The sequence below is a fragment of the Arvicanthis niloticus genome, chromosome 16 (assembly GCF_011762505.2).
Source record: "Arvicanthis niloticus isolate mArvNil1 chromosome 16, mArvNil1.pat.X, whole genome shotgun sequence".
Classification (NCBI taxonomy): domain Eukaryota; kingdom Metazoa; phylum Chordata; class Mammalia; order Rodentia; family Muridae; genus Arvicanthis; species Arvicanthis niloticus.
In genome coordinates this window covers 25,467,304-25,487,828 of record NC_047673.1, presented here as the reverse complement: position 1 = coordinate 25,487,828, position 20,525 = coordinate 25,467,304, and the positions used below count along the sequence as shown (strand labels likewise).

The following is a 20,525-nucleotide window of genomic DNA, read 5'->3' as shown; positions in this document are numbered from 1 at the left end:
CAGCTTCCCCAAGGTGTCTGTGAAGTGTTCAGAGCAGCTAGTACAGGCATGACAGTAGCTCAGCCAGCTGCTTGGCTGATAGTCTCTCACTCCTGACAGTCAAGACACCAGGACAGGTCTTAACCGTTGTCAATTTAGGGAGGCAAATTCCCCAAATGTTAATTTATTTAAAAAAAAAAAATGTTCATTAAAAAGGGGCACTTGTTCCAGAGTTTACAGTTCTACTAAACTTCTACCTTAGGATGAGGACCAACCCAAACTGTGCTGAGACTCAATGACAATACAGGGAACTGGGAAATTGGAGGAGGTAAGACTGCCTACCACTGGCAGTTGGTTGAAAGGGAAAGTCAGTCTAGAAATTACCCCAGGGGTGGGGCACATCTACTTGGTACAAACCTGAAGACGGAATCTCTTTGTCAGCTTAGATGGCGTCTGAAATGGAGAATGAACTCTTGGTATTTCTTTCAATCTGTTACTCAGCAGAGTCCCTAGATGGATTAGAGTTCACTGCTGTAGGTAATTACTATAACTGATCGTGCTGCAGCCGGAAAGGTCAAGGAGAAGACGAGCTGGTGAGCCAGGTTCTGCTCAGTGAGCCACACTCTACTCAGTGAGCCATGTTCGGCTCCCACCTCTTTTTATGGAAATCCATCCTTCTCATTCATTCATTTAATAAACATATGCAATTGAATTTAATCTCCCCCCCCCCAGCTGCTCTTCTAGGAAGACCTTCTGGGCTCTTTAAGAAAGTAGCTAACAGGACGGAAGGGGCGAGCCCCTCCCCCCATGGCGAGTACTGTTTGTTGAGTAGTATCATGTGTTGGTTACCGTGCTTTCTGTTGTTGTTGATGCTGCCGTTCTCATTGTGTAAGAGACGGGCGGGGTGGGGGTGAGGGAGGACTGGACGGTCATGTATATGCAGAGGTCAAAGGACACATTCAGGAGGCAGCTCTCTCCTATTGTGACTTCTAGGTATCAAACTCATGTCCTCAAGATTTCGTACCAAGAGCTTTTTTTGCCAACTGAGCCATCTCACCGACTCTTCACCAAGTCTTGCATACACACCAGGCTCTCTTGAAAGCCTTCCCTGGCCCTCCTATCTGTCGATAGGGGCAGACTGTGTCACCACGACTTATATAGGAAGGTGATTCTCACATAGCCTTGATGGGACAATGATGTAAGTGTGCAGGAAAGAATACTGTGCCCTTTGTCTCCTCCTGACGCTGGCCTAATGGTGTCAGACTCAGGTTAATAGCAGCTTGGAAGAGAATTTGGGCAATGCTAAAAAAAAATAAAAATAAAAATAAATGGATGTGATAGTATTATTGGGGTGCTGGCAGGAGCGGACAGGGTGTTAAATAATCCTAATACTAGATCTCTTAAAGAACACACATCCAATAGACATCTACATATGTCATCTACATATGTGCTCATATGTCAAATAGACATGTATATGTGTTCATATGTATAATAAACATTGTTGAATGCACCTGTTACACATATGTATGAATACATATATAATTATTCTGAGACAAAATCTAGCTGTCTCGAGCAGTGTGGCCTTGAAATTGCAATGTAACATAACCTAGGTTGGCCTCAATCCTCCTGCCTCAGCCCCCTAAATGCTGGGACTACAGTTGGGTGACACTGTGCCTACTCTATTTAAAATTTTTGAATAAAAAGTGTATTTTTCAACAGGTGTGACATTTGTCTCCTACTGGCTACAAATAATGCAAGAAGTATCCAAAATGTGAGCATTGTAATACTCAAGTATGATTTTGAAGGAGGTTTTATTTTTAAATATTGTAAGTCTTCTTTCAGTTGCATGTCTCTTCCAGAAAATATAAAATTATCCACTGAAATTTGCAAAGGCTTGTTGTACCTACATGTGCTTGGTATTAAGGACATCTGTTATGTCCTCGGATTGAATTTGGCCAACTCTACCCCCAACCCCCACCTCCCTGCTGAGATCTTGGAGCCTAAGTAGATTCTAAGTAGAACAATAACAGTGAGACCTATTAACAGGTCCACCTGTCCCTGGGCAGTAAGAGAGGAAAATGTTAGGACACTGTTTTAGAGTTTCCTTTAGGGAGGTGAAACACCGTGACCAAAAAGCAAGTTGGGGAGAAAGGGGTTTATTTGGCTTACACCTCCGTATTCATTACTGAAGTAAGACAGGATGGGAAGTCAAACAGGGCAGGATCCTAGAGGCAGGAGCTGATACAGAAGCCATGGAGGAGTGCTGCTTACCAGCTTGCTCAGTCTCCCTTCTTATAGAACCCAGGACCACTAGCCCAGGGATGGCACCACACGCCATCATGGGTTGGGCCCTCCCTCACTGACCACTAAATACCTTATAGCTGGATCTCATGAAGGCATTTCCTCAACTGGACTCCTTCCTCTCTGATGACTCTAACTTGTGTCAAGTTGACACACAAAAACCATTCAGTACAGACATTTTAAACACTGCTAAATCACTATTGGTGATGGATCTTTATTGCAAGTGCTTCTTTTTCATGGACATTTTTTTCCTTTAAACAAAGATTTGGGGAATTTGACTCCCTAAATTGACAACGGTTAGACCCTGTCCTGGTACCTTGACTGTTGGGAGTGAAGAGCTATCAGCCAAGCAGCCAACTGAGCTCCCTTCATGCTGCTCTGGACACATCACAGACACCTTGCAGAAGCTGTACAGAAACTACAGCTGTTTGCTGACAAAGCACACCTCCGACTCCTAAAGCCAACGTCTGTGGTTGTTTGAATAGGTTTGCTCGCTGCCCCCATAGACTCATGTGTCCACAGAGTGGCACTCTTAGGAGGTGTGTCTTTTTTGAAATAGGTGTGGCCTTGTTGGAAGAAGTGTGTGTCACTCTGAGATGGGCTTTGAAGTCCTATGTTCAAGCTCTGCCCAGTGCCAAAGAGACAGTCTCCTGGCTGCTCTCTGATCAAGATGTAAAACTCTCATTTCCTTCTCCAGTACCATGTCAGCCTGCGCACAGCCACACTTCCTGCCATGATGATAATAGACTCAACCTCTGTAACTGTAAGTCAGCCCCCATTAAATGTTTGCCTTTGTAAGAGTTGCCTTGGTCATGGTGTCTCTTCACAGCAATAAAACCCAAACTTACAGTGTCTTAGCCAGTGTTTCCACAGTTTGGACAGGGCATTTACCATCACCTGCCCGGTGAACCGAAGATGATGCTGTAGTCATTTCTACATAGCCCAGGGAAGGAGCCCTTCTCTTGTGGTCCCAGCAGAAGTCTTGTGAATGGTACAAACAGTCCGTTCTTGCTGGAGAACTTCTATGATTGGTGCAAACACTCCTATCAAACCCCCCCTTTCTTGTTACAAACTTGGGCTATTTAGCTCACAAGGAGACACCTTTTGTTCTATTCTCCTATTACCACATTACACTCTCTAGAAGGCTTCTCTCAAGTGGTCTTTTCTTGCCTGGTTTTGATCTTTTTCGTTGCTAAGTGTTTTAGTCACTGTTCTATTGCCATGAAGAGACGCCATGACCGAGGTGACTCTTATGAAAGAAGGCATTTAGTTGGGGGCTTGCTTACAGTTTCATGGTAGGGGATAAGACAGCATGCAGGCAAGCACTGGAGCTGTGGCTTAGAGCTACATCATAGTGTGTAGACAGAGAGAAGCAGAGACAGACAGACAGACAAACTTAGTCTGACATAGGCTTTTGAAACCTCAAAGCCTACCTCCAGTGACCTACTTCAACAAGGCCATGCCTCCCAGTCCTGTCAAATATTGCCATTCCCTGATGACTAAGCCTGCAAACACATGAGCCTGTGGGGGCCATTCTCATTATACCACCACACTAGGGTGGGCTGAGATGGTGACAGCAAAGCCCTATGCAGAAGCAAAGGCAATGTCCCCAGCAGTAGTAAAGGGTTGCACAGAGCAGCCAGGACAAACATGGGTGGCCAGAGACAATGAAAGCTGGAAAAAGCTGAAAACCACAAACAGTGGATCTGAGTAGCCAGAAAGATTCCAGACCCTAAGACCATTCTCAAGAGCTCAGGGTCCGAACACACCAGGATAGAGAGTGTCACACTTGTCATCGTGGGGCTGACAGTCACAGCACCCAAGGCTCTGTGATAGCTCTAACACTAGCAGGCAGTGCCTGGTACTGTTTGCTGCTGTCACTCAAAACTGGCAGGAGCCAAAGACTACAACAGCTGCCAAGTATCAGAGTCACTGACAAGCCCCCAACCTGAGTACCGTATGTTTCTGGCTTCTAAAGCCTGAAGCAATAGGTTCTCTGGCAATCAAGGTTGGGAGCTAACAGCCTGTAGATCTGCCTGTGAAGCCCCTGGGCATGGACACTAACAAGCCCCAGATTGCCAGCATCATAATGGCTCCTCCTTACTGTCTAACATTTCTTATCCAGGTAGAGTAAAAGAATCCCAGGCAGGGGCATGCTTAAGAACAAGGTTGTGCTGGGCGGTGGTGGCGCACACCTTTAATCCCAGCACTTGGGAGGCAAAGGCAGCCTGATCTATATAAGTTCAAGGCCAGCCTGGTCTACAGAGTGAGTGTCGGAACAGCCTAGGCACACAGAGAAACCCTGTCTCAAAAAAGTCTTTATAAAAAAAAAAAAAAAAAAACAAGGCTGTGCTCCTGACTCTAGGATGAAGAAGAGGCAGTCTTCCAGAAGACTGCCAGAAGGTGACCAGAAGGATTAGGCATAGTTCTCTAGAGAAACAGAGCCAATAGAATGTATATACATTTCCTGGGGTACCCCAAGGGTCCCAGACATAACTGGAAATCTAGATCTCGGAGATCTTTTCTTTTTTCTTTCTTTCATTCTTTCTCTTCTTTTTTCTTTTTTTTTTTTTCTTTGTTGTTGTTGTTGTTGGTGGTGGTGGTGGTGGTGGTGGTGGTGGTGGTGGTGGTGGTGGTTGTGGTGGTGGTGGTTGTGGTGCTGGGGGGGGGGTTGTTTGTTTTTCAAGACAGGGTTCTCTGTGTAACCCTGGCTGTCCTGGAACTCACTTTATAGACCAGGCTGATCTTGAACTCAAAGATCTACCTACCTCTGCTTCCCAAGTGCTAGGATTCAAGGTGTGTGCCACCACTGCCCATCCAACCTCAGAGTCTTTAAAGCCACATGGTCCAATGGCTGGTCAACTAAGGAAATATGAATGCTAGGTGCCAGAGGCGGGTGACACTGAGAAGCATGCTTCACCTGCCTCACACCTGGCTGCCCATCACCATCTCCCCACAGTTCACAGAGCTTCACTATAACACCGGAGAAAAGGCCAGGATGAATTCAGAAATATCTATGCTCAAGGTTATGCATCCCAGGGGCAGCTTAAAAATAGAATTAATTTCTCTTATAGAAAAAAAATTAACTACATTTCCTGTCGCCCAAATATATAGCCTGAATTCTGACAATGCTTATATACCTATATCCAGATACTCATATTAACGTTTTCTGAAATGCTAGCAGTGACTACCCATCGATGTAGAGAGAATCTCTACACTGTATGGAAGCGTCGCCTGTCAATAAAAATATTGGCCTATTGGCTTAGACAGGGGATAGTAGGTGGGATTTCTGGTATGGAGAGAGGATTCTGGGATAGAGTCAGGCACAGAAGCCCCCAACACTGATGGAGACAGAGGCATGAAACTGAGGAGGGGTAACCAGCCTATGGCACTCATAGAATAGAATAAATGAGTTAATTAAGTTACAAGCTAGTCAGGGAGTGAGCCCTAGTGTACGACCTAGGCATTTATTCATAAATAATAAGTCTCTGCATCGTTGGGAACTTGGGCATGGGTGGAAAAGTCTGTGGTTACACATAGAGGATAGAAGTGGAGAAAGGATGAAGATTCGTAATTTCCAACATCTTCTCTATACAGCTAATATTTCATCCACACACAACAATGTAAACACATTTTTAGATGGTGATGTATTAGGTAGTAGAAGTGGATGATCACTTCTTGAGAATTGGAACAGACTTGGAGGGTTCTTTAGGCTTTTCCCAGGTAAGCGTGTGTCCCTGGAACTGTACACACAGCTGAATCCCTTACAGTCAAACTCTCTCTTACCTTCATTCTTCCAGTTCCCTGTGAGTCACTCCCAGGCTGCCATCATTTTTATGATGCCTGTCAGTCATAACGCAAAAGGACATCCACAAATCCCCAACCTCTTACTGAACTGTACCCCCTGCTTCTTCAACAATGTCCTTGACTCAAACTCCAAGTGCCCCGTGGTTGAATGCCTGCCACGACAGTCTCGTTTGGCCTTCACGATCTTAGTGTGGTCTCTCTCACACACCTTTAAAGCTTATCATTGGCCAGATCAATTTATCAGAATACAAGATAATCAGCAGAAAGAGAGATCTCAATGGAACAGTAAGTACTATGCATTGCAAAACTAAGTCAACTTGTGATGCAATGAGAAAACAGTCACTGCCTGGGAATAATTACAATCTGGTATGTTTCTGAATGTTGGCATAAAGGTATTTAACCCATGGCCTATAAGGAAAGCGCTGTGATCTCTATGAAAGGTTAGCTCTCCTTGACTTGGGGCATTTTGTAGAAGAGTAAAACTTTGCAGTATGTTCCAGCCAAAGTCTGTAAAATCTACTCAGTCAAGCAGACCTACAGGGAGGAAACTAGATTAGACTATCTGCTTTCTAACTAACAAGAAAACACATGATACATCACGTGCAAAGTCAATTAGTATAAAGCTGGAAGATTCATGTATATGAGAGCAATGGATTAATTAACATAGGGCTGGAAGTTCATACATAGCTTGGGTAAGCAAATTCAATTTTCCCTACAATTTATGGCTTAAGGAGAGGGCTACAGTATCCTACAACAAAGACATTTTTCAGTGCTATTGGTTAGCTGCAGTTAAAATATTACTGTCCCAGGAACTGTAATTTTTTAAATGTGAAGTTAGGAAATGGGACGAGTTAGCCTTTTCTGCCGCTTCTTGTACATCAGCAAGCTTGACAGGAAACCGCAGTGGTCATGAGATGAACCAAAGCAGGTATGCTTGTGAGTTCACATAGATAGCGCTTAAGGGGGGGTGCTTCTTGCTGTTATAAGAACCCAAACCCAATCCCAGGACCCATGGGAACTGTACCCCAGGAGGTCTGACACTGAGCACCCACACAGGAGGCACACGCTCACACAAACACATGTCCATACACACGAATGAAATTCAATCTTTTAAAGGACCTCTCCTTACCGTAACAAGACAGATCCTCTCAAGAACCCCCATCTCTCAAGAAATATAGGTTATTGTAATTGTATCTAAAGTTGATTCAAAGCTTAGGGTTAGGTTGTTTTGAACACCTATGATAAGCTTCAATAGCCCCAGTTGGCATGGCGACATAGGTAGGGAAATCGTGCAAGGTCCTACCCCTAGATGAAGAGCTACTGGCAACTAATGACTGCTAAGAGAGACTCATTCTTCCTTGGGGTGAGCCCCCAATTAGCTATCCATTATCAATTGGTCAGCCCTAAACACACACACACACACACACACATATATATCAACACTAAACATACTCAGCAAGTTGTGCCTATATATGTATTTTGCATATGTGTATGTGTGTGTCTATATGTATGTGATACTAATAATTAAAGGAAAAGAGGCCATTAACTTGAAAGGAGAGTGGGGATACATAGTACCAAGTGAAGGAAGAAGAAGGAGAGGAGAAATGATGTAAACACGGTACACATATATGAAACTTTAAAATAATACTTAGAGAATAAATTTTTCTTTAAAAATATGATCTATGTTGTTTTCAGTAATTATTTTACATGCACACACATACACACACACTTATTTTAGAGAAATGCCCCAGAAACAAATAATATTTTTTTAAAAATTAGTATAGCATACAACAGCATTAAACTGTTAACCATTTATTACTTTATAATAAAAAATGATGCTCAGTACATTGAAAAATGAAGGTCAGGGCCAATGGGCTGGCTGAGCAGGGAAAGGCTCCTTCTGTCAAGCTAGAAGACATGAGTTGGGTTCCCCAGGACCCATATGGTAGAAAGAGAGCCATCTACCTGTATGACATAGTATGTGTTTGTATAAACACACACAGAGAGAAAAACAACGTAAGTGGTTTTAGTTACATGTGAAGTTTGTGTAACACAAACAGCTGGCTCTTGGCAATGAAAACACACAGTGTCCTACCCACTGACCACAGCTCCCCATGGAAGAACAACCTATGTTAATTCACAGGAAAAAGATCCTTGAGAAGTTGGCCCCACAGACTCTCAGTGGACCCTGCCCTGCTTGGAATGATGGTGAGTTCATAGCTGTCTGTCTTTGCTTCCTCCATACTAAATATAACCCAAGTGTCACAGACCTGGTGGCCAGCAAGTGCTGCCTGTGCTGTGCTACATCAGACTGTGATGTCATATAGTCCCATCACCTACATGACCTAAAGGGACAGGAGTCAGGGCTGATGGCTTTAAGTATATGAAGTGCAAATACTGAAGCCCAAGCTCTGAGGCTCATCAAGTAGAACAAACATGTGAAAATGCCTACACACCAGCCAGGCGGGACGGTACACACCAGCAGGAAGACCCTGTAAAAGGTACAGTGGCCCACAACTTTAATTTCAGCACTGAGGAAGCAGGAGCAGATGGGTCCCTGGGAGTTTGAGGCCAGTTTAGCCTACACAGTGAGTTTCAGAACAGTCAGCTACATAATAGAAACAGAGAGACAGAGAGAAACCCTGTCTTGCAGGGAGGGGGAAGACAGAGCCAGAAACATGGCTGACTGGCTAAAGACTCATGCCACCAAGCCTGATGACCTGAATTTGATCCCATGAATCCATATGGTGGAAAGGACAGAGTCCTATAAATTGTTCTCTGACCTGAAGAAAACTCATGAACACTGTCTCACACAAACACACACCCACACACACACACCCACACACACACCCCGCGGGGGGGGGCGGGGGGCTAGGGAACATGTACTACTACCATGCCCCAATAAAATAAATAAAATATAATACAAATATTTTAGAAAACCAAATGCATTATTCTACAAATAAATAAAAATCCTACATACAGAACTAAAGAGGTTCCTTCTTATATGTAAGGTGAGGGAAGACTGGGGCTCAGAAGATGATATGAGCTACTCATTAGAACATTTAAGCAGCAGCAAACATGTGATACTGGTGGCCTTTTGCCATCAAAAGCATAAACATGGCCGACTGAAACTTTTCAAGACACCATCTCAAAAGCCATGCATCTTTAACTGGGCAGGAGACTCCTTGCTTAGCTGTTACTTTAGTTAACCTTTCCATATTGGTGGCTGAATTAGTTACTGTTTCATTGCCGTGACCAAATACCTGTCATGAAGCAACTTAAGGAAGGAGGGTGTGCTTGGGTCTCCAATTGGAGGAGATACAGTCCATCCTGGTAACAGGATCTTGGGGTGCCTGGTTACATTGTATTCACAGACAGGAAGCAGAGAGCCATGAGGGCTGATGGTTGATTTCCTCTCTCCTTTTCATTCAGTCCAGGATCTCAGCCCATAGAATGGTGATGCCCACATTTAGGGCTAGTCTCACCAGTTCAACTAAGCCAGCCTTGAAACTCCCTCTGAGACTTTCCTAGAAGTTTGTTTCCTAGGTGATGCTAGATCTTGTCAAGTTGATAATCAATGTCAGTCATAACTAGCCCCAATCCAGTATGACAAATGTCCTTAGAAGAGGAGGTTAGGATACAGGTGCAAATGCACTCAGAGCAGAGCTCACAGAGGACACGGTGAGGATGCGACATGGTGAGGATGCTGCCGTCCCATATCTCTAGAAGCTTTTATAAGAACACTTGTCATCAGACTCAGGGTCAACTTAGATAATCCAAGATGATCTGTTCACTTCAAGATCCTTCATTTACCTCTTCTCGGGTAGGGTAACAGTCACAGAATCTGAAGATTAGGGCTCATGCATATTTTTACAATTCCACTCAATGTCTCTTACCCCTATCTTAAATCAATTCCTGTCGTTACACTGAATCTAGCATGTCCTCTTTATGTCCAGTCGTCTCTGAGCACACTTCTACCATAGTATGAACCCTGAGGATATGCTGACATGAATTCCACTTCCTCTTCATTTAATCACAAGAGCCTTGGGAGCAAACCCATCTGATTATCTCCAAACGCCCAAGCAATCAGGGTAACAGCAATAGCTCAGACTCTGGGGTCAAACGGGATGGCGACCTCAGTCTTTCTCCCGTCAGCTGTACAGCCTCAGAAAGCTTTCCTGACTTAACCTTTCTAAGCTGATTGGGTTGATGGGGTAATTATTGAGAATTATTATCATAATAATTCTCAATACATATTGATGAGAATTTATTATTATAAATTCAGCAAGAGCATTTAATTCAATGCCTGGCATTATCAACCATGGTTAACTAAATGGCACAAAGTTCATAAAGATAGATTTTTCACTTCCTTGCACTTAGATGACTGTCTTTTACAGGAAACTGATCCAAGATAACACATGTGCGCATGTGTAGCTACATAGTTTAGTGTTCTCTTTTCCTGCTTCGAGTTTCCAGCCCAAACTTTCAAACTTCTAGTACTCCACATGAGCAGAGTCCCTGGGATAGGACTGCATCACTGCCACAGCCAAAAGCATGATGACACTGACTACTTTGTCCCTTAAATTAATGTTATTTATGTGTATGTCTGTTTTCCACCTCAAAAAAAAGAAAGGAAGGAAGGAAGGAAAGAAAGAACCATTCCATTTTGAACACAATCATAGTCCATTCTGAAAGTCTGTTTAAAGTGTAAAAATCACTAGTATGGGTGCATTTGCTTGGAATCTCAGCCCTTAGAGAGATGAGACACAGGGATTATAAGGTTAAGATTACCCTGGAATACACAGAAAACAGCGTCTCAGAGATGGACAGAGAGGGAGAGGGATGGGGAAGATGAAAAGAGGGAGAGAGATAGGGAGAGGGAAAGAACAGAGAAGAGAGAGGGGGAGAAAGAGAAGGGGAAGAGAGGGAAGGAGGGAAGGAGGGATGGAGAATGTCACATTAGAACATTTTAAAATAAAACTTCAGTTCTCCTAAGAATATCTATAGCATGAAATTTTGAAGAGTCACTCTAAAGGAAAAAAATTAAGTTCTAGGGTATAGCTCATGCTAGTAAATAGGTAACATATGCAAAGCTCTGAACTAAAGCCTCCTACAAGGAAGGGGGTAAAAGGAGGGAGGATCTACACCAAAACTATAAATCAAAGATACATAAAAATCTATACAAGTCTACCAGTGAGCGTGGATCAGGATGAAAAACATACACTCACACACAGAGAGTAAGTTCAGTTTTTTAGAAACCAAAACAAAATTTCTTATCAAGAAATATGGTCGAGGTGGTGGGGTGGAGAGATAATGCAACAGTTAAGAGCATGAGATGCTCTCAGAGGATCTGAGTTCAATTCCCAGCATCCACAACAGGTGACTCACAACCACCTGCAACTCCAGTTCCAGGAAATCCCTCTTCTAGCCTCTGTGGCCCTGTGCAGGCATGCGTGAGCACACACACACATGCGCATACACACACACAAATTTAAAAGTAAAAATGTTTCAAAAAGAAATAAAATCAAGCAAATGAGGAAAAGGGTAAGTGAATGGGAAGATTCACAAATATGATTTTTAATCAAAATAACTTACTTCTTTAGCGCTATGCCACAATTCAGGGGAAAAAAAAAGAATGTTCCATTTGCATACGAAAGACCTTGGATTTCATCTCTAGGAGTGAGAGAGAAAAATTATAAATCAATATTTAGTAGTTCAGCCAGGAAAACAATATCCCATCAGTTCTAAATTGTTTAGGCGCTTAAGTGTCTAGTTCATCACAGTACTCAAGGAAGCCAAATAGGTTTTCTTCATGAATCTAATTTGCATCTCAAGTAACTCAACAGAGCTAGCCTGTGCTAGCCGTACTCTCATGACCTGGTCCTGACAATACTGCAGGGCACTGCTGTTTGCTCATAACAAAGTAATCAGACAGCTGAGCAGCCCCCACCCCAACTCCGCCACCTGGCAGCATCAGCTGGCCTCTGGTCACTCCCATGGTCCTTACTCCCAGACTCTGCCCAGTTTTTGGTTCCACAGGCTGGGGTTTAATATGAACGAAGGTTACAGCTAACAAGAGTGCTGTTGCTGTATATACGGACATCGTTCAGGTTTGAACGGGTCCAGTTTTGACAAGCACTGGCTACGGTTCTGCTTTAAGAGGGTGAATGTTTGCAGTAGTGGCAGATGTCAACCCGCTGCAGATGGTGGATGCCAAGTGTCACCCTCTGACTCATTTAGCATTTGGATTAGTGACCCAGGGAAGTGTAAACAGCATGTTAATGTTATCTACGGAGGGGAGGACACCGTATGGGGCAGCGGGCACATGAGAAGGTAATGCAGCCGGTCTCAGGGGCTCCAACAAAGGAAGAAGACCGGATGTCAACTGGGCAAAAAGAGATGAGCTAATGTAATAGGCTTATGAGGATGAGCCACGGATAATGAATGGGCTGATGGCCGACTCCGATGGTGGTAAAGCAGGGAGTGAGTCACACACAGCACATCATGATTCCGTACTGAGCCCAAGCTATCGGGCCATCCTGTCAATGAGAGGTTCCAGCCACTGTCTGGTGGACACTGTGTGTGTGCTTTCACGGGAAACAAACAAACAAACAAACACCAACAGCTAGGATGATGGTGCATCAGAGAGGACAGGCATGAGGAAAGGGGATTCTGGGAAGTTAGAAGATGAACTGGGTGAGCCTTCTGCAAAAGTCAAGGGTACAAAAGTTTGCTTCTGCTCGCTTCTCTTGCTTAGACTCCGTTAGTGTGGCTTCATCTCAGGGTCAAGATAAATGGAATCAATCAATATCTCTCTCTCTCTCTCTCTCTCTCTCTCTCTCTCTCTCTCTCTCTCTCTTCCTCCCTCCCTCCTTCCCTCCCTCTCCTCTACCTCTCCCTCTCCCCCCCAATCCCTCCCCCCCGTATCATCTTGAGCATCATGTTGGGTCTACAGATATTAAACTAATACACAGCTTTGACTCAGACTCTCCTTTGCCTGACTTCCGGTTCTCAGCACTGTGCTCAGAGTGGAAGGTCCCTGCTTACATAGTTGAGTCTCTGAGCGCTTACTCTCCAGTCTCTTTCCCATAATATAGCCAGCCAGTCAGCGGCCACGGAACTGTCTCCTCCGGAGGTCTTCAATAAAACCCCCAAAAGCTGTGACAAAACTAATGCAAGGGAAGGAGATGGGAGTGGAGACGCTGGGTAGGAGCCAGAGGTAAGGAAGCACATTAATCTGCCTCACCTGAGACACCGAGGAAGCGGAAGCGTGCTTTTACAGTTCTCTCTTCACGGTTTTTAAAACTGTTATCGCCGCTTTCCCGTCCTTATTCTTCGTTGTCATCGAGCCCACCCTTAAGCAATTAACCGTTCATTAACACCTTCACAGAGAATAAACGGAAGCAAAAGGAACCGGCAGGGAGGAAACACAGCTAAGAGCTCCAATTCTCTGAGACAGAAATTGTTTTGTTGATACCATGGGCAGCAACGAATGTAAAACTCTTATCGTTACTTACAGAATCCTTCTCAGCATCAAGAGCAAGAGATAATGGGGGGGGGGGGGGGGGAGTAGATTTGCTTCTTCCTTAAAGATATATTCTCTTATGGCCCTTGACATTCAGAATCTTGGCGAATTGTCTTAGCATCAGCCCAACCCCCACCCCTTAACTTACAGAAAGGAACTTAGCTACTTACAATCACTGGGTTGACTCTATTCTTACTGAACCCTCATTCAATGGATGTCAGCCTGAAACTTGCTTAGACTTCTATAGCCAATGGGGAAAGGTGGATGGAGGGGGCTTTTCTGGATCACCACAGGGAACTTGGGGAAGTGGCTCCCCCAGGGTTCTTACCCATCTCCACTCAGTAGCCACCCAAGTGGACCAAGCAGCCAGCAAAGCCTCTGCTTCCCAATGAGGGAAAGCCCAGGACTCTGTCAGCATCTCCCTGCCTCTAGCAGGACTGCTGTGGTAGAGAGCCTCCCTCCAAAATCACAGTTGAAGAAAGTTAACCTTCTAACAGGGAAAACCAGCCTCCTGTTGGCGGTAAATATGGAGACTATGTACAAAAAGTTCGACGGAGGACCAAGAACAAATTTCAAGACCCAGAAATCTAGAGATGCGTGTGTTCAATTTTGAAGTACCTCTCCATGGTACCAAGCAAGGCCCCTTACCCTGCCATAGCAGCTTCCGTTTGTAAATCGAACTCTGACTCATTCCAGTATTGAAAACCCATCTCAGACTTCACATTTCCAAGGTCTAGTTATATTCATTCCCAAGTCTTTCCATCTTTTCCAGGCAACAACTCCGTCCATCATTCTCATTACTCAGATGAGAAATCATCATGACATCAACTTTGGCTTAGGTTAGAGTCTCCTCTCTGTATCTCTATCTTTCTGTCTTTGTTTCTTTCTGTCTCTCTCTCTCTCTCTGTGTGTGTGTCTCTCTGTGTCTGTCTGTCTGTCTGTCTTCCCATCTCTGTTTCTCTGACTCTGCATCCCCTCCCCACACACACACACACCCCTGCCCCATTCATCCATCTAACCTACCCACCTCTGCTGACCATCCCAGCAGTTACATCCCAATCTGGATACCTTCACCCCTCGACGCCCCACCCTGATCGAATGACCTTAGGTCAGGGTTCCTGTTCTCCACACCTGCCCCAGTGAACTGCTTTCACTGCATTGCAGTTTCGTTGATCCTTTAAATATTTACATTTGATCTTCCTTTTCATGAGCTGAGAGGACAAATCTTTTAAGTTCAGAGTCCATTTTAGAGAAACCTGACCTAAGTTTGAACTCAGGAAAATTAATAGGCTGGTGCCTAGCATTAGTTTCCAAGTTGCCCCCCAACAAAACCCAAACCTAGCTCCAGTCTCTAGGTTAATCCCTAACAAGACCAGCGTCTCCAGGTTATACCCTCAGCAAGAACAGCATCTCCAGGTTATTTCCCCCAACAAACCTGCACCCTCAAGTTACAAGCCCACCCCCTGCCTAACGACCACCAATGCAGAGGGGAGCAGAAAATAAGTTTATGACATGACTCCCAGCACCAGCCAATTATGTTAAAGGTCACAGTAGCTTTCCAATTAGATGCTTACACACTTACTTGCTGCTTACTATAAAGCCTTGCCCCAATAGATATTTAAGGCTCCCCCACCACCAAAACCATCCTGTGTGATGGTGGTGCATTGAGGGGACTGGAGCAAGCTCGAATAAAGACCCCGCTGTGAGTTTAGTCAGATCGGCTCCTGTCGGCTTTGGGGGTGGGTGATCCCTAACATTTCCCTGGCACTACAGTGCCTCTGTTGTTCCCAGACCACCGAGAACCCTCCCTACCCAAAGCATCTGCTCTCTGCCATAGCTCATCCGCATCCGCAATAGCACCTCCTTCATGTTGCTCACAGCTCTGTGTCTGCTTCCTCTTTAAGAAGACTCGCCTTTAATGTCCTACCTAAAACAGTCACCCAGTCACAGTCCAGTCCCCTATTTTCTCCCAAACATTTTCACCAGCAGTGTATCTGACTGTATATTCCTCAGCTGCCCTCCCCCATCCCTCACCCCATCAACTGTAAATCATGAGCCCCAACAGAGTAGGTGTTCTTTTTCACGACCCAGTCTCCACAACCCAGCACAGTGATTGTCGTGTAACAGAAATTCATCAAACTCTTGTTGAATGGACAGTATCCTTCCTATTTTTTGGTGGGGGTGGGCAGGGCTCCTTATAGTTTCCATCAGAAAAGTACTCTTGAAAAATTTTTTTTTTGTCTTGCCTGGGGTTGGTCTAAAGGAGCAGGTAATCTGTGTACAGTGGGCTTGAGCACAGGGAAACCATGGAAGAAGGGATCTGACTGGGGTCAATCCGTCAAGGAAACCACAAAGGTCAGCCCAAGGTATGAGCTATTCCCCACCGCCACAGAGTGAAATCCAGAAAGACTATGTGTCTCACCCAAGGTCTCAGAAATACTAATTGGCAGAGATGGAAGTACCAATTAAATCTCCTAGCTGTGTCCTGGTGGCGTTTCCCTCTAAACTACACTTGTGGGGGAATAACAACTTCTTTAAATGTTTTTCTAGCTGACTTCATTTCATGGTGTTAATTGATGAATCCATTTCGATCCTAACCCTTTGATGTCTCCCCGTGTTTTTCCAAGAGAAGGTGTGCTTATCTAATTAGCATGCCATACAAAACTGAGAGGAAACAGCTAGGATAATGACTGACAGCTCGTGATCAAAAAGATGCTGATAAGCTACAGCAATGAGCCATAGCTGATAAGAGGAAACTGAGCCAGAATCCAAGGGCTGTGACTAGAGTCAACCAGGAAGGAAAGCAAGGTCCAGCTATGGCTCTGATGGAACCATCGAGATGCTTGGGAATACCATGGAGCCTCCTCTGCCTTGAAGCTCTGACTCAGTAGACCCAGACTGCCAACTGTCACTATGTAACATGACACCTGCAAACACCCAGTATGGTAGTAGACTCTACTAATAGAACACAGGTTCTAAAATAAAGGTTACCATGCATTGTTATGTTTGTTAAACAAACTAGATACTCAGGCATACATTCATGGTTGTGCCCATTAAGACTCAGGAACTGGGTTTTACGGTTAAAAGACAGGCATAGCTCTCCCCTCAACAGAGCTCATAGTCTTAGGAGAAAGCCATTCTGTGAAAGCAGTGTCTCAGGTTTCATGAGCTTCCTTTACCTCAAATTCCTGTCCCTAGAAGCTTCAGGAAAGCTGATAGCAGAGCAGAAATTTATCTTCAGTCCAAGAAGCAGGACTCCCCAGCCAATGGCTTTAGTATGAATTGTACGGAGACTCCCCTGGAGCTAGTCTGTATCTTTATGGTGCTGTAAGCTGATGAGATGAAATAGGAAATTACATCTGGTGGCACGACAGAGATGGCTCAGCGTAAGAGCACGTGACGCACGAGCGTGAGGACTTGAGTTTGGATCTCAGCATCCATATCAAAAGCCAGGGGTAGTTACATATGGACCTATGACCTCAGCACTGTGGGAGTGGAGACAGGAGGGCTCTGCCTTCCAAACTATTTCTGGGTCCACTGAGAGGCTCTGTCCCAAAGGAATGAAGTGGAGAGTGATAGGGCAGGACACGCAACAACCTCTTCTGGCCTCTACTTCAGTACACACACACACAAGCACATATACCATACAGACACATATGCACATACACTATAACACACCACACACACATACACACACACATGTACCATACACAAATACACCATACACACATGTACGCATACACCATACACATCCACATACACTATAACACACATACACACCCTAACACACACACATGCACATACGCCATACACAAATACACCATATACACACATGCATATATACCATACACAGATGCACATATACCATACAGACAGACACATGCACATACAACATACACACATGCATATATACCATATACAACTGCACCATGCACAAACACACATACACACACACACACTAAAATACATGCCAACCTTTGCATAAGATAGAACATAGCAAATCTGCCTACCTAAGGTGTCTACCCATGCCAGCCTGACCAGATCAGATTGGCTTCCCAAACCAGTGTTATGCCCCTTTACACTTCTAGGCCTGAAGCTAGGAGCCATTTGGGCACACCCTTGCTTTATAGTAATTTCCTCTCAGGAACCCTATCCCCACCTAAGTCATTTCTGTCTATCATGCAGAGCCTTCTACTCTTGACCCTCAGTAGTGGCATCAGAGTCCATCCCCCGGGGGAACCTCTTCAATCCCAAAGGGACACCTCTAGAGAGTCAACCTCTGTATCCAGCATCAACTGCTCATTTCCAATCCCCTTCCCAGACAAAAAGCTGTTGAGCTCAAAACGCTGAAATTCAACCTGAGTGTCAAGTTTTTGAAGGATCATGAACAAGCTAGAGTTTGCTCAAAACACAGTGGGCGTGTAAACGATGATAGAAAGAATTAGACACATCCAGCCTGGTCCCTTCAGGAGCTTAATTTCCTGAATGATACCAGGAAAGTAAGCACTAACGCATAGCTGAGATGCAGCCTGCCTGGGCTGCCTGAACCTATTGGGGGATGATGGGAAACAAAATTAGAAGGGATAGTTAGGCCTACCCAAGCCTAAGAGTACCTGGGTGGGTTTTGGTAGATGTAACTTTGTTTTCAAAAACTATTTTTAATGATTAAATGCTTTAACCTCCCTTTTAGCCCACCACACACCAGAGGTAGTGGGAAAGAAAGGATACAGAGGGGTGGTGGGAGAGGAGGGAGTGAACCTGTTTGGAAAGGTTCTTCGGAGCAACTCCCGTCTGTGTTGTCTGGAAATCAGCAGTTCAGTTCACAGGTCAGCAGTGACAGCTCCATCCACTCACAAACACTTCACGGATACACCAGCAGGTCAGTTCAGTAGAGTCAGGATCGCAAACAGGAGTCAGCAGCAGTAGCACAACCTAGCAGAGACAGCCAGGCCTCAACCTCAGCTCCAGTCAGCAGGAGGGACCAACAGGAACATCAGAAGTTCTGGGTTGTGTCTGTCTCAGGGAAGCAAAGATCAGTTTAAGACCCACAAGCACTGCACAGTTAGCTCTGTAAGCAAGCCAAGCTTGTGTTCTATTTATACCTTCCAAACATCACATGTCCTGCCTCAGCACACGCATCTGTCTCATCGGACATCACTATGCCAATCAGCCCGAGTCGGTGAAGGCAGAAAGAAACTGCAACACAACATCAGAAATTCTTTTGGTGCGTTTCTCTCTATGGAGTCCCGACAAACGCAGCTCAACTACACAATGTAAGTTGGACCAATACATGTGTGTTGTTAGCAAAGAATCCTTTATCACGTGTCCTTTCGCATGCTTGCTTTAGCAGAACATCCTCTCTCCTGTGTCTGCTTCAGCTAAATGTTCCTTTACAAGTCTGCCTTAGCCTTTCACACCTGTGTCCACTTCAGAAAAACACCTTCCAACACAATTGACAAAGAACCCTCAAATTTCCACTTCAGGTAGATCACCAGGAGTCCAGAGCAGAAGCCGGCTAGGAGTAGAAACCTGCTCAGAACTGGCTGTGTTCCTCTAGCCTATTGAATGCACGGGAGGAGGGAGATTAGAGGGCAGGAACACTGTTCTGATGCCCTTGACATCACCCACACATCAGACAGGAAACTTCCAACCTACAAGAGCGGTGTGGGGAAGAGGGAAGGAAGAAAGAGAAGTGACTAAGTTCAAGTTCAGAAGACTCAGCAATGAAGTAGATAGGGAACAAAGACAGAAAGAGAGAGATGTCTGACTAGACTTTCTATTCCAAGCCAAAGACTATAGAAGCAAGGGGTACAATCTGCCACCGAAATGTGCCTCAAAGGCTGTGCTTTAAGTATGTGTTCTGGAGCTGATGGTGCCACTTTATGAGACTGTAGAGGGCCAGATAGCTCAGCTCACAGCTTTACACTGAAGAAGGGACTGTGGGGCCAACTTGGAAGAAGTAAGTCATTAATGCAAGACCTTAGAAGGTGACATCTAATTCCTGTCGCATTCCCTGCTTCCTGATCCCCCATGACATGAGCACCTGTTGCCATACACTCCTGCTGACATGGCTCCACCAAGTCTTCCCTGACATGATGGGCTGAAACCTTCAGAAACCATGAACCTCCCTTAATTTGCTTCTGTCTGGTGTTCCTCTCACCATGATACAGAAGCAGCTGATGCACCTTGGTGATATCCTTACTGTAAATTTTTAAAATGAGAAAGGTATTTGTATGTGGGGTGTACTGGCTGGTTTGGGGTGTTATCTTGACACAAGCTGGAGTTATCACAGAGAAAGGAGCCTCTCTTGAGGAAATGACTCTATGAGATCCAGCTGTAAGGCATTTTATCAATTAGTGATCAAGGGGGGGAGGGCCCAGCCCATTGTGGGTGGTGCCATCCTTTGGTTGGTGGTCCTGGAGTCTATAAGAAAGCAAGCTGAGCAAGCCAGGAAAAGCAAGCCAGTAAACAGCACCCCTCCATGGACTCTGCATCAGCTCCTGCCTCCAAGTTCCTGCCCTTTGTGAGTTCTTGTCCTGACTTCCTTTGGTGAACAGCAATGTGAAAGTGTAGCAGGGGAGGGGGACAAGGAAAGGAGACAGGTACATAAAGACTATTTGTTCCATTTTGGACATCATGGGATAAAACTGAGGTCCTGATGGACATCCATCTGGAAATTTCTAGGGGCTAATGAGGAAGGCAGAAAGAGTTGCATTGACACTGTGACCTGTGCAGCTCGAGTCCTGGAACCATGGCTGGAGGCAGAGAAAGAATGGAGAAAAGACAGACAGACAGACACACACACACACACACACACACACACACACAATGAATGAAGCTGAGACCAGATTAGGTTTTCTTTTCTTTTTCTTTTCTTTTCTTTCTTTTTTTTTTTTTTTTTTTTTTTGGTTTT

At 44.8% G+C, this 20,525-nt stretch overlaps 1 long non-coding RNA gene across 6 annotated transcripts in view; it reads right to left on the bottom strand.

Annotated features, from left to right (window-relative positions):
* The window catches only part of LOC143434677 (uncharacterized), a 73,413-nt gene that overhangs the window by 42,960 nt on the left and 9,928 nt on the right, over window positions 1-20,525 (bottom strand). For 2 of the 6 annotated variants that reach the window (XR_013104363.1, XR_013104367.1), the window contains 2 exons: window positions 18,715-18,808; window positions 18,229-18,625 (listed from right to left, as the gene is read on the bottom strand). This is a non-coding gene — a long non-coding RNA (uncharacterized LOC143434677). Of the gene's footprint in view, window positions 1-11,682; window positions 11,761-15,785; window positions 15,937-18,228; window positions 18,626-18,714; window positions 18,809-20,525 lie in introns of those variants that run through there. The other 4 variants (XR_013104366.1, XR_013104364.1, XR_013104365.1 and 1 more) reach the window with 4 other exon arrangements.